General features: G+C 49.8%; 1 long non-coding RNA gene across 2 annotated transcripts; it reads right to left on the minus strand.

Annotated features, from left to right (window-relative positions):
• Positions 1-882: 882 nt before the first annotated feature.
• On the minus strand, positions 883-10139 carry LOC134485592 (uncharacterized). Of its 2 annotated transcripts, none has more exons than XR_010063733.1 (2): positions 9482-10139; positions 883-6257 (listed from the first exon to the last, which is right to left on the minus strand). It is a non-coding gene; the product is annotated as an uncharacterized LOC134485592 (long non-coding RNA). The 2 variants fall into 2 exon arrangements; XR_010063732.1 differs by having other exon boundaries at positions 8100-10139.
• Positions 10140-11307: the final 1168 nt, after the last annotated feature.

Raw genomic sequence — 11307 nt, forward strand, 5'->3', positions numbered from 1 at the left:
AGAACTTCCTACTAAGCCAATGGTCTACCAACTGTACTGTACACACAAGTCAATGATTCATGAAGAAGCATCCAAGAGAGAGGTAGTGCAGGTCTCTGGCACAATGACACTGTAAGGAATGGAGCCCTCAGGATTCAGGCACACAAGAAGAAGGCTGGCCTCAAACCATGTGATTTAAATAGACAATTGAGTCAAGGGCTTGCAGTGGTGTCTTCAAATTTTCTGAGTGCCTCTTTATGCAAAAGGATAAACTCAGACCACTACTGAGAAAGAAAAGCTCTGAAGGGATCCACTGTGCCACTAGAAACAACAATTCTCTGTCCCCTTAAAATAAAGCAGGTGTTTCTGTTGCCCAGAAGCATGACATGATACAAAATTAGGCTTGGGGAGTGCCCTGTTTTTGATGGTAACCTTTCCATGAATCAAATTAGGCATTTATGAAAAGAGTGTAAGGGGTGAGTATCAAAATGTAATACATGAAATTCTCAAAGGATTGTTAAGAATAGTTTGATTAAGTATTTCCTCCCAACTTCCTTGGCCATATCTCAAACACTAAGCAAATACTGTGTTTTCTTGCAAACATAGGCTAGTTCAAAAGTTATGGCCTGTGGAGATAACAGGGATACTTAGGTGCCTTCACTTGAATCCCAAGATATAAAAGAGAAGAAGAGTCGCTAAATATTATAGAGAGTCACTGAAGAACCAGAAGAAAGGCTAAAAAGTTTCCTGTCTCCTCTCTCTTTCTCTTTTTTTTCCTTTTCTCCATCTTTATTAAATTGGTTATTTCTTATTTACATTTTAATTGTGAAAAGCTCTCAGGGAGAACTTTCCCTCGGGATGGAGACCCTCCAACTCCAAAGACCAGACCGAGACACCACAGGATGCAATCAGCAAGAGGATTTGGTTTATTGTTGGGATACACAGGCACAGGCACCTGCGGGCGCTTCAGTCACTCGGGGGACTGGCGCGCCCCACGGAACCAAGGATGGGCTTTTATAGGATTTTGGGGAGCAGAAGCAAGCATACAGAAGCAGATGCATGGTTACAGGGATATAATTGGTGGATTCTAATGTGGCAAGGATTCAGCCCGGGGGCAAGTTTCCTAGCTACCTTCCTGAAACATAACGACTGACTCGGCCCCCCAAGGGTTCAGCCCGGGGGCAAGTTTCTTAGCTACCTTCTTGGAACATAACGACTGACTCGGCCCCCCACCAGGGTGTGGGACCTCTCCCGGGGCTTTTCTCATTGTCAGGTGTTCAACGGCAGTCCTCCTGTTGCCAGGCCTTCAACCAAACACATCTTGTTTGGCAGCCGCTGTGTACTCAGTGTTCTAACCTTTCCCTGAACCAGTCATCTTAAGTACAGCCTTGCAAAATGGCGTTACTGCTGCTAAGCTGGGGTCTTTCATTCCCCCATTTTTTTTTTGTTAACTTTGAGTGAAATCTTTCACTCGACTTGGTCAAGAAATTTCTGTCTGGTGGGGGCTTATTCCCCCACTGACTCTAGGCCACAAAAGGACTAGGAGGAGCCACGTAGGAGTTTTAACTTTAAGGGGTTTGGAGTGCGCTGAACTCTCCATGTCTGGGGTGTAGTGTTGCAATTAGTCAATTCCTCAGACCGGACTGTCTTGACGTGTGATGTGTGGATCTAAGCCGCGACTCCGTCTACCTTTAGGGCGGTCGGGGTAGTCAGGAGGACGGTGTAGGGTCCTTTCCACCGTGGCTCGAGATTCTTGGTCTGGTGTCTGTGCACCCACACGGTGTCTCCAATCTGGAACGGGTGTGGCACCACCGGATGCTCAAGCTCGTCCTGGTAAGCAGCGGCCAAAGGTCTCCAGACGTCTCTCTGCACAATCTGTAGGGCCTGTAAATGGGCCCTCAGAGAAGGGCTGTCAGCAAAATCAGCAATGTTTGAATCAAAGAAATGGACAAATGGGGGTGGTGTTCCATATATTATTTCAAAAGGAGTTAGACCATGGGGGCCCAGGGTATTCCGGGCCCGATATAGAACTAGGGGAAGGAGGGCCACCCAATCCTTTGAGCCAGTTGCAAGCGTTAGTTTGGATAAAGTCTCCTTAATTGTTCTATTTATGTGTTCTACCTGACCTGAACTCTGGGGTCTATAGGCACAATGTAATTTTTAATCAATCCCCAGCAATTTGGCCACCAACTGACTTACTTGGGAGACGAAAGCGGGCCCGTTGTCCGACCCCAACGCTTGAGGCATGTCATACCTGGGAAAGATTTTCTCGAGGAGCTTCTTGGTGACCATTTTTGTAGTCTCGTGTTTCGTGGGGAAGGCTTTGACCCATCCTGAGAAGGTGTCTACAAACACTAGGATACCTGGTTTAATTTCAGTAAAATCAATTTCCCAATGGATGTCGGGACGGTGTCCCCTAGGACGAACTCCTTGTCCAATCCTGGTCCTTCCCGGGTTAACCTGAGCGCACACTTTGTAACTCTCAGTCACCTTTTGTATCGCTTTGTCCCGATTCAAAAAACACAGATATCTCTTCCCAATCTAGTAAGGTTTTCATCTTCTTAAACCCCAAATGGGTTAATTTATGTAAAAAGGAGATCAATTTAAAAGTCCTTTGTAGACCCACTGTTTTAGTTGAGGGTGGTAGATGGCCCCCATTTTTTTTTTCTAGGAGCTCTATGTCCTCATGGGCATAAACCCAACTGGTTTGTCCCACTGGTGGGGGTGTGGGTTGGTCTGGGCTATTTAAGGGCAAGATTTGTTTGCTCATGGCCACTTCTCGCGCCGTGGCATCGGCCACCCGGTTTCTTCGTGCCTCTGGGTTGTGCCCTTTTTGGTGTCCTGGACAATGTATAATACTCAGTCTTTTGGGCAAGAATAGGGCTTCTAAGAGGGCCAGAATTTTCCTCAAAATGAATTTGTGCTTTTAGTTTGGTGAGCAGGTCACGGCCCAGCAGAGGGTACGGGCAGTCCGGAACATGTAAGAAGGAATGGGTCACCTTACCGGTAGCCAGCTGAACCCGGCGGTCCGTAGTCCATCAGTATTGTTTCTCACCAGTAGCTCTTTGTACCCAGGCCGTCCGGTCACTGAGTTGTCCTGAAGCTTGGGTGAGGACTGAATGCTGGGCTCCTGTGTCTACCAGGAAAGTAACCGGCTGCCCCCCCCCAACTTCAAGCGTTACCCTGGGCTCAGGGGGGGCTCCTGGCCCTGACCTCCCTAATCTTTATCTAGAGCCAAGAGGGAGGTTCGTGGTCGAGGCTTTCGGGGTCCGCCAGGCTTCTTGGGGCACTCTCTGGCCCAGTGCCCTTTCTCTTTGTAATAGGCACATTGATCTTTATCCAGCTTCAGCCCCTTTCGAGCTCCCCCCTATCTCCCTTCCTTTCTTGGCCCTGAACTACGGCGGCCAAGATTCGACTCAATTCTCTCTCTTATTAAAAATCTTTTCAGCTTCTTTAAGTAAATCCTGTAATGTATAGCCCTGCAAATTTTCTAACCTCTGTAACTTAGTCCTGATATCTGGAGCAGCCTGCCAGATGAAGGACATAGAGACACTCGTCATTTGTCCTGGGTCATCTGGGTCATAGGGAGTGTACATACGGTAGGCCTCCTTAAGTCTCTCTAGAAAGGCGGAGGGAGTTTCCCCTGCTTCCTGTAATACCTGTTTTACCTGAGCCAAATTAGTAGGGCATCGTATAGCCCCTCGGAGACCCGCTAGAAGCAACTGGCGATAAAGGCGTAGGTGTCCCTTACCTTCAGCTGTATTAAAATCCCAGTTTGGTCTCTTAAGTGGGAATGCAGCATCAATTTTTTCAGGCAGCTGGGTGGGACGCCCATCATCTCCCAGAACATGCTTTCTGGCCTCTAGGAACACTCTTTGTTTTTTTTCTGAGGTTAAGAGGGCCTGTAAGAGCTGTTGGCAGTCATCCCAAGTAGGCTGGTGGGTAAGTAAAACAGATTCTATTAGGTCGGTGAGTGCCACCGGATCTTTGGAGAAAGAAGGGTTGTGTTGTTTCCAATTGTAAATGTCAGCTGCTGAAAACGGCCAGTATTGGGTCTGGCCACCGGTTCCCTGTCTAAGTGGGAAAGCCTGGGAGGTTGAATCTGGCATCACCTCGCGCTTATTGCGCAATCTCCCTGCGACAGGGGAGAAACCCTTATCAGACTGTGGCCCGGCAACTGATCTGGCCGGCGGCTCTGCCTCCTCCGTTTCAGCCGGGCCTGTCAGAGAGAAGATTTATGAGAGGGGAGTTTGGGTCTGCCGGGAGGACAGGTTTCTTAGAAGGCTCTGATTTCACAAAGGTAGAGGGAGGAAGACGTGGCCGGCGGACCGGACGGGGCCGAGGGGACAGGCTGGGGATTGAGGGGAGGCCAATTCGGGTCCACGAAGGGTTCCGCCCGGGGGTGGGGGGTGGTTAAGGCGAGACTCTCTCAAGTGATAATATAAGAAACCTGGTCAGGATGTCCGTGGACGACCTGATCTTTAACCTGTTAAATGTGTCATTCACTGGCCATCCTGCTCCGAAAGTGGGCCACTCGGATGTGTAGAGAGTCTGCCCTTTTCCTTTTTTTTTTTTTTAACCTCGACGGACTGGTTGTGTGCCCGGTCGTGGACGTCTTTCTAATGATCAAGAGTGAGACTTAGGGGCGTTGTTAGGGACTGTCCCATGTTAGTTCTAAGGAAGATTAGAACACAGAGAAAACAAACAACACCAACAGTCAAACAAACAACAGACAGGCGTGCTGCACGGCTTTGGTACCAAACTGAAAGCAAAAAGTCAGATGGAGGTGGCAAAGGTCCGGGGCCCTCTGAAAGCCAAAAATACAGACAGAGTGCCGTTAGTCCGGATCTTTCTCCTCTCCCAGATTGGGCCCCGAAAAGTCGGGCCCCTAACACCCTTGGAACGTCTTCCAGGGCTGCGGGGCGAGAAGTCCGAGCTCGTCAGCTCCTTCTTCGTCCCGCCCAAATTCCAAACAACCTGGCTGAGCGCTCACAGAACAGACCTGGCTGAGCGCTCACAGAACAGACCTGGCTGAGCGCTCACAGAACAGACCCGGTTGAGCGCTCACAGAACAGACAGAATAAGACAGAACGAGACAAAATCAGACAGACAGACAGACGCCGGCCGGCTTACCTCCCAGTGGGTGGTCGGTGGTCCCTGGGTGGAGGATCTCCTTTCCCGGCCAACGCACCAAATGAAAAGCTCTCAGGGAGAACTTTCCCTCGGGATGGAGACCCTCCAACTCCAAAGACCAGACCGAGACACCACAGGATGCAATCAGCAAGAGGATTTGGTTTATTGTTGGGATACACAGGCACAGGCACCTGCGGGCGCTTCAGTCACTCGGGGGACTGGCGCGCCCCACGGAACCAAGGATGGGCTTTTATAGGATTTTGGGGAGCAGAAGCAAGCATACAGAAGCAGATGCATGGTTACAGGGATATAATTGGTGGATTCTAATGTGGCAAGGATTCAGCCCGGGGGCAAGTTTCCTAGCTACCTTCCTGAAACATAACGACTGACTCGGCCCCCCAAGGGTTCAGCCCGGGGGCAAGTTTCTTAGCTACCTTCTTGGAACATAACGACTGACTCGGCCCCCCACCAGGGTGTGGGACCTCTCCCGGGGCTTTTCTCATTGTCAGGTGTTCAACGGCAGTCCTCCTGTTGCCAGGCCTTCAACCAAACACATCTTGTTTGGCAGCCGCTGTGTACTCAGTGTTCTAACCTTTCCCTGAACCAGTCATCTTAAGTACAGCCTTGCAAAATGGCGTTACTGCTGCTAAGCTGGGGTCTTTCATTCCCCCATTTTTTTTTTGTTAACTTTGAGTGAAATCTTTCACTCGACTTGGTCAAGAAATTTCTGTCTGGTGGGGGCTTATTCCCCCACTGACTCTAGGCCACAAAAGGACTAGGAGGAGCCACGTAGGAGTTTTAACTTTAAGGGGTTTGGAGTGCGCTGAACTCTCCATGTCTGGGGTGTAGTGTTGCAATTAGTCAATTCCTCAGACCGGACTGTCTTGACGTGTGATGTGTGGATCTAAGCCGCGACTCCGTCTACCTTTAGGGCGGTCGGGGTAGTCAGGAGGACGGTGTAGGGTCCTTTCCACCGTGGCTCGAGATTCTTGGTCTGGTGTCTGTGCACCCACACGGTGTCTCCAATCTGGAACGGGTGTGGCACCACCGGATGCTCAAGCTCGTCCTGGTAAGCAGCGGCCAAAGGTCTCCAGACGTCTCTCTGCACAATCTGTAGGGCCTGTAAATGGGCCCTCAGAGAAGGGCTGTCAGCAAAATCAGCAATGTTTGAATCAAAGAAATGGACAAATGGGGGTGGTGTTCCATATATTATTTCAAAAGGAGTTAGACCATGGGGGCCCAGGGTATTCCGGGCCCGATATAGAACTAGGGGAAGGAGGGCCACCCAATCCTTTGAGCCAGTTGCAAGCGTTAGTTTGGATAAAGTCTCCTTAATTGTTCTATTTATGTGTTCTACCTGACCTGAACTCTGGGGTCTATAGGCACAATGTAATTTTTAATCAATCCCCAGCAATTTGGCCACCAACTGACTTACTTGGGAGACGAAAGCGGGCCCGTTGTCCGACCCCAACGCTTGAGGCATGTCATACCTGGGAAAGATTTTCTCGAGGAGCTTCTTGGTGACCATTTTTGTAGTCTCGTGTTTCGTGGGGAAGGCTTTGACCCATCCTGAGAAGGTGTCTACAAACACTAGGATACCTGGTTTAATTTCAGTAAAATCAATTTCCCAATGGATGTCGGGACGGTGTCCCCTAGGACGAACTCCTTGTCCAATCCTGGTCCTTCCCGGGTTAACCTGAGCGCACACTTTGTAACTCTCAGTCACCTTTTGTATCGCTTTGTCCCGATTCAAAAAACACAGATATCTCTTCCCAATCTAGTAAGGTTTTCATCTTCTTAAACCCCAAATGGGTTAATTTATGTAAAAAGGAGATCAATTTAAAAGTCCTTTGTAGACCCACTGTTTTAGTTGAGGGTGGTAGATGGCCCCCATTTTTTTTTTCTAGGAGCTCTATGTCCTCATGGGCATAAACCCAACTGGTTTGTCCCACTGGTGGGGGTGTGGGTTGGTCTGGGCTATTTAAGGGCAAGATTTGTTTGCTCATGGCCACTTCTCGCGCCGTGGCATCGGCCACCCGGTTTCTTCGTGCCTCTGGGTTGTGCCCTTTTTGGTGTCCTGGACAATGTATAATACTCAGTCTTTTGGGCAAGAATAGGGCTTCTAAGAGGGCCAGAATTTTCCTCAAAATGAATTTGTGCTTTTAGTTTGGTGAGCAGGTCACGGCCCAGCAGAGGGTACGGGCAGTCCGGAACATGTAAGAAGGAATGGGTCACCTTACCGGTAGCCAGCTGAACCCGGCGGTCCGTAGTCCATCAGTATTGTTTCTCACCAGTAGCTCTTTGTACCCAGGCCGTCCGGTCACTGAGTTGTCCTGAAGCTTGGGTGAGGACTGAATGCTGGGCTCCTGTGTCTACCAGGAAAGTAACCGGCTGCCCCCCCCCAACTTCAAGCGTTACCCTGGGCTCAGGGGGGGCTCCTGGCCCTGACCTCCCTAATCTTTATCTAGAGCCAAGAGGGAGGTTCGTGGTCGAGGCTTTCGGGGTCCGCCAGGCTTCTTGGGGCACTCTCTGGCCCAGTGCCCTTTCTCTTTGTAATAGGCACATTGATCTTTATCCAGCTTCAGCCCCTTTCGAGCTCCCCCCTATCTCCCTTCCTTTCTTGGCCCTGAACTACGGCGGCCAAGATTCGACTCAATTCTCTCTCTTATTAAAAATCTTTTCAGCTTCTTTAAGTAAATCCTGTAATGTATAGCCCTGCAAATTTTCTAACCTCTGTAACTTAGTCCTGATATCTGGAGCAGCCTGCCAGATGAAGGACATAGAGACACTCGTCATTTGTCCTGGGTCATCTGGGTCATAGGGAGTGTACATACGGTAGGCCTCCTTAAGTCTCTCTAGAAAGGCGGAGGGAGTTTCCCCTGCTTCCTGTAATACCTGTTTTACCTGAGCCAAATTAGTAGGGCATCGTATAGCCCCTCGGAGACCCGCTAGAAGCAACTGGCGATAAAGGCGTAGGTGTCCCTTACCTTCAGCTGTATTAAAATCCCAGTTTGGTCTCTTAAGTGGGAATGCAGCATCAATTTTTTCAGGCAGCTGGGTGGGACGCCCATCATCTCCCAGAACATGCTTTCTGGCCTCTAGGAACACTCTTTGTTTTTTTTCTGAGGTTAAGAGGGCCTGTAAGAGCTGTTGGCAGTCATCCCAAGTAGGCTGGTGGGTAAGTAAAACAGATTCTATTAGGTCGGTGAGTGCCACCGGATCTTTGGAGAAAGAAGGGTTGTGTTGTTTCCAATTGTAAATGTCAGCTGCTGAAAACGGCCAGTATTGGGTCTGGCCACCGGTTCCCTGTCTAAGTGGGAAAGCCTGGGAGGTTGAATCTGGCATCACCTCGCGCTTATTGCGCAATCTCCCTGCGACAGGGGAGAAACCCTTATCAGACTGTGGCCCGGCAACTGATCTGGCCGGCGGCTCTGCCTCCTCCGTTTCAGCCGGGCCTGTCAGAGAGAAGATTTATGAGAGGGGAGTTTGGGTCTGCCGGGAGGACAGGTTTCTTAGAAGGCTCTGATTTCACAAAGGTAGAGGGAGGAAGACGTGGCCGGCGGACCGGACGGGGCCGAGGGGACAGGCTGGGGATTGAGGGGAGGCCAATTCGGGTCCACGAAGGGTTCCGCCCGGGGGTGGGGGGTGGTTAAGGCGAGACTCTCTCAAGTGATAATATAAGAAACCTGGTCAGGATGTCCGTGGACGACCTGATCTTTAACCTGTTAAATGTGTCATTCACTGGCCATCCTGCTCCGAAAGTGGGCCACTCGGATGTGTAGAGAGTCTGCCCTTTTCCTTTTTTTTTTTTTTAACCTCGACGGACTGGTTGTGTGCCCGGTCGTGGACGTCTTTCTAATGATCAAGAGTGAGACTTAGGGGCGTTGTTAGGGACTGTCCCATGTTAGTTCTAAGGAAGATTAGAACACAGAGAAAACAAACAACACCAACAGTCAAACAAACAACAGACAGGCGTGCTGCACGGCTTTGGTACCAAACTGAAAGCAAAAAGTCAGATGGAGGTGGCAAAGGTCCGGGGCCCTCTGAAAGCCAAAAATACAGACAGAGTGCCGTTAGTCCGGATCTTTCTCCTCTCCCAGATTGGGCCCCGAAAAGTCGGGCCCCTAACACCCTTGGAACGTCTTCCAGGGCTGCGGGGCGAGAAGTCCGAGCTCGTCAGCTCCTTCTTCGTCCCGCCCAAATTCCAAACAACCTGGCTGAGCGCTCACAGAACAGACCTGGCTGAGCGCTCACAGAACAGACCTGGCTGAGCGCTCACAGAACAGACCCGGTTGAGCGCTCACAGAACAGACAGAATAAGACAGAACGAGACAAAATCAGACAGACAGACAGACGCCGGCCGGCTTACCTCCCAGTGGGTGGTCGGTGGTCCCTGGGTGGAGGATCTCCTTTCCCGGCCAACGCACCAAATGAAAAGCTCTCAGGGAGAACTTTCCCTCGGGATGGAGACCCTCCAACTCCAAAGACCAGACCGAGACACCACAGGATGCAATCAGCAAGAGGATTTGGTTTATTGTTGGGATACACAGGCACAGGCACCTGCGGGCGCTTCAGTCACTCGGGGGACTGGCGCGCCCCACGGAACCAAGGATGGGCTTTTATAGGATTTTGGGGAGCAGAAGCAAGCATACAGAAGCAGATGCATGGTTACAGGGATATAATTGGTGGATTCTAATGTGGCAAGGATTCAGCCCGGGGGCAAGTTTCCTAGCTACCTTCCTGAAACATAACGACTGACTCGGCCCCCCAAGGGTTCAGCCCGGGGGCAAGTTTCTTAGCTACCTTCTTGGAACATAACGACTGACTCGGCCCCCCACCAGGGTGTGGGACCTCTCCCGGGGCTTTTCTCATTGTCAGGTGTTCAACGGCAGTCCTCCTGTTGCCAGGCCTTCAACCAAACACATCTTGTTTGGCAGCCGCTGTGTACTCAGTGTTCTAACCTTTCCCTGAACCAGTCATCTTAAGTACAGCCTTGCAAAATGGCGTTACTGCTGCTAAGCTGGGGTCTTTCAATTGTTATTACCTTTCCCGGTTTCCAAGCAAACATCCCCCTTAACCCCCCCCTTCTATATGGGTGTCCCCCTCCCCATCCTCCGCCCTTACTGCCCTCCCCACAACAATCCCATTCACTGGGGGTCCAGCCTTGGCAGGACCAAGGGCTTCCCCTTCCACTGGCGCCCTTACTAGGCTATTTATTGCAGTTGGAGCCCAGGGTCAGTCCATGTATAGTCTTTGGGTAGTGGCTTAGTCCCTGGAAGCTCTGGTTGGTTGGCATTGTTGTTCATATGGGGTCTTAAGCCCCTTCAGCTCTTTCAGTCCTTTCTCTGATTCCTTCAACGGGTGTCCCATTCTCACGTCAGTGGTTTAATGCTAGCATTTGCCTATGTATTTGCCATATTCCGGCTGTGTCTCTCAGGAGAGATCTACATCCAGTTCCTGTCAGCCTGCACTTCTTTGCTTTATCCATCTTATCTAGTTTGGTGGCTGTATATGTATGGGTCACATGTGGGGCAGGTTCTGAATGGGTTCCTTCTGCCTCTGTTCTAAACTTTGCCTCCCTATTCCCTCCCAAGTGCATTCTTCTCTCTCTCTTTTAAATCATAATCAGTACCATTGTAATTGGTTAGCTTTAAGAAATCAAGAATACAGGTCACAAAAACAAACAAATAAACTAGCAAAAACCCAAACATGCCCCATTGTTATTATGATATTTTAACTTAAAACAAATATACATGTGTATTTACCCAAGCCTTTCCATTATGTAGTTAAGACTTCCCATTGTCCTTCTTAGGAAAGTTTAATCCATAATGCATTGTTCTGGTTGAAGAGAGCAAGCTCGTCACCTAAGTCCTTTCTCTGTAACAAAAGGACAGTGGTTCAGGATACCCCCACAATACCCTACAGCAAGCGGACACTTCTCAGTCTTCTGTGGCCTTAGGTAGATCATGTGACTGGTCAGGTGAGTGCAAGAGTAGTTACTGAGGGCCACCTCTAGGCTGACACCTGGAGTTAGAGTTATGGTTCCTCCAGAATTTCTTTCCTGGTTCCAGAACCTTGGATCACATAACTCTGACCATGAGAACTTACCCCTACACATCTACACACCAAAGTCATTTTAACAGTAACAAAAGGCTTAGATAACCAATAAAAATAAAACAAACTTTTGTGGAATAG

This window comes from Rattus norvegicus, chromosome 2 (genome assembly GCF_036323735.1).
Source record: "Rattus norvegicus strain BN/NHsdMcwi chromosome 2, GRCr8, whole genome shotgun sequence".
NCBI lineage: Eukaryota > Metazoa > Chordata > Mammalia > Rodentia > Muridae > Rattus > Rattus norvegicus.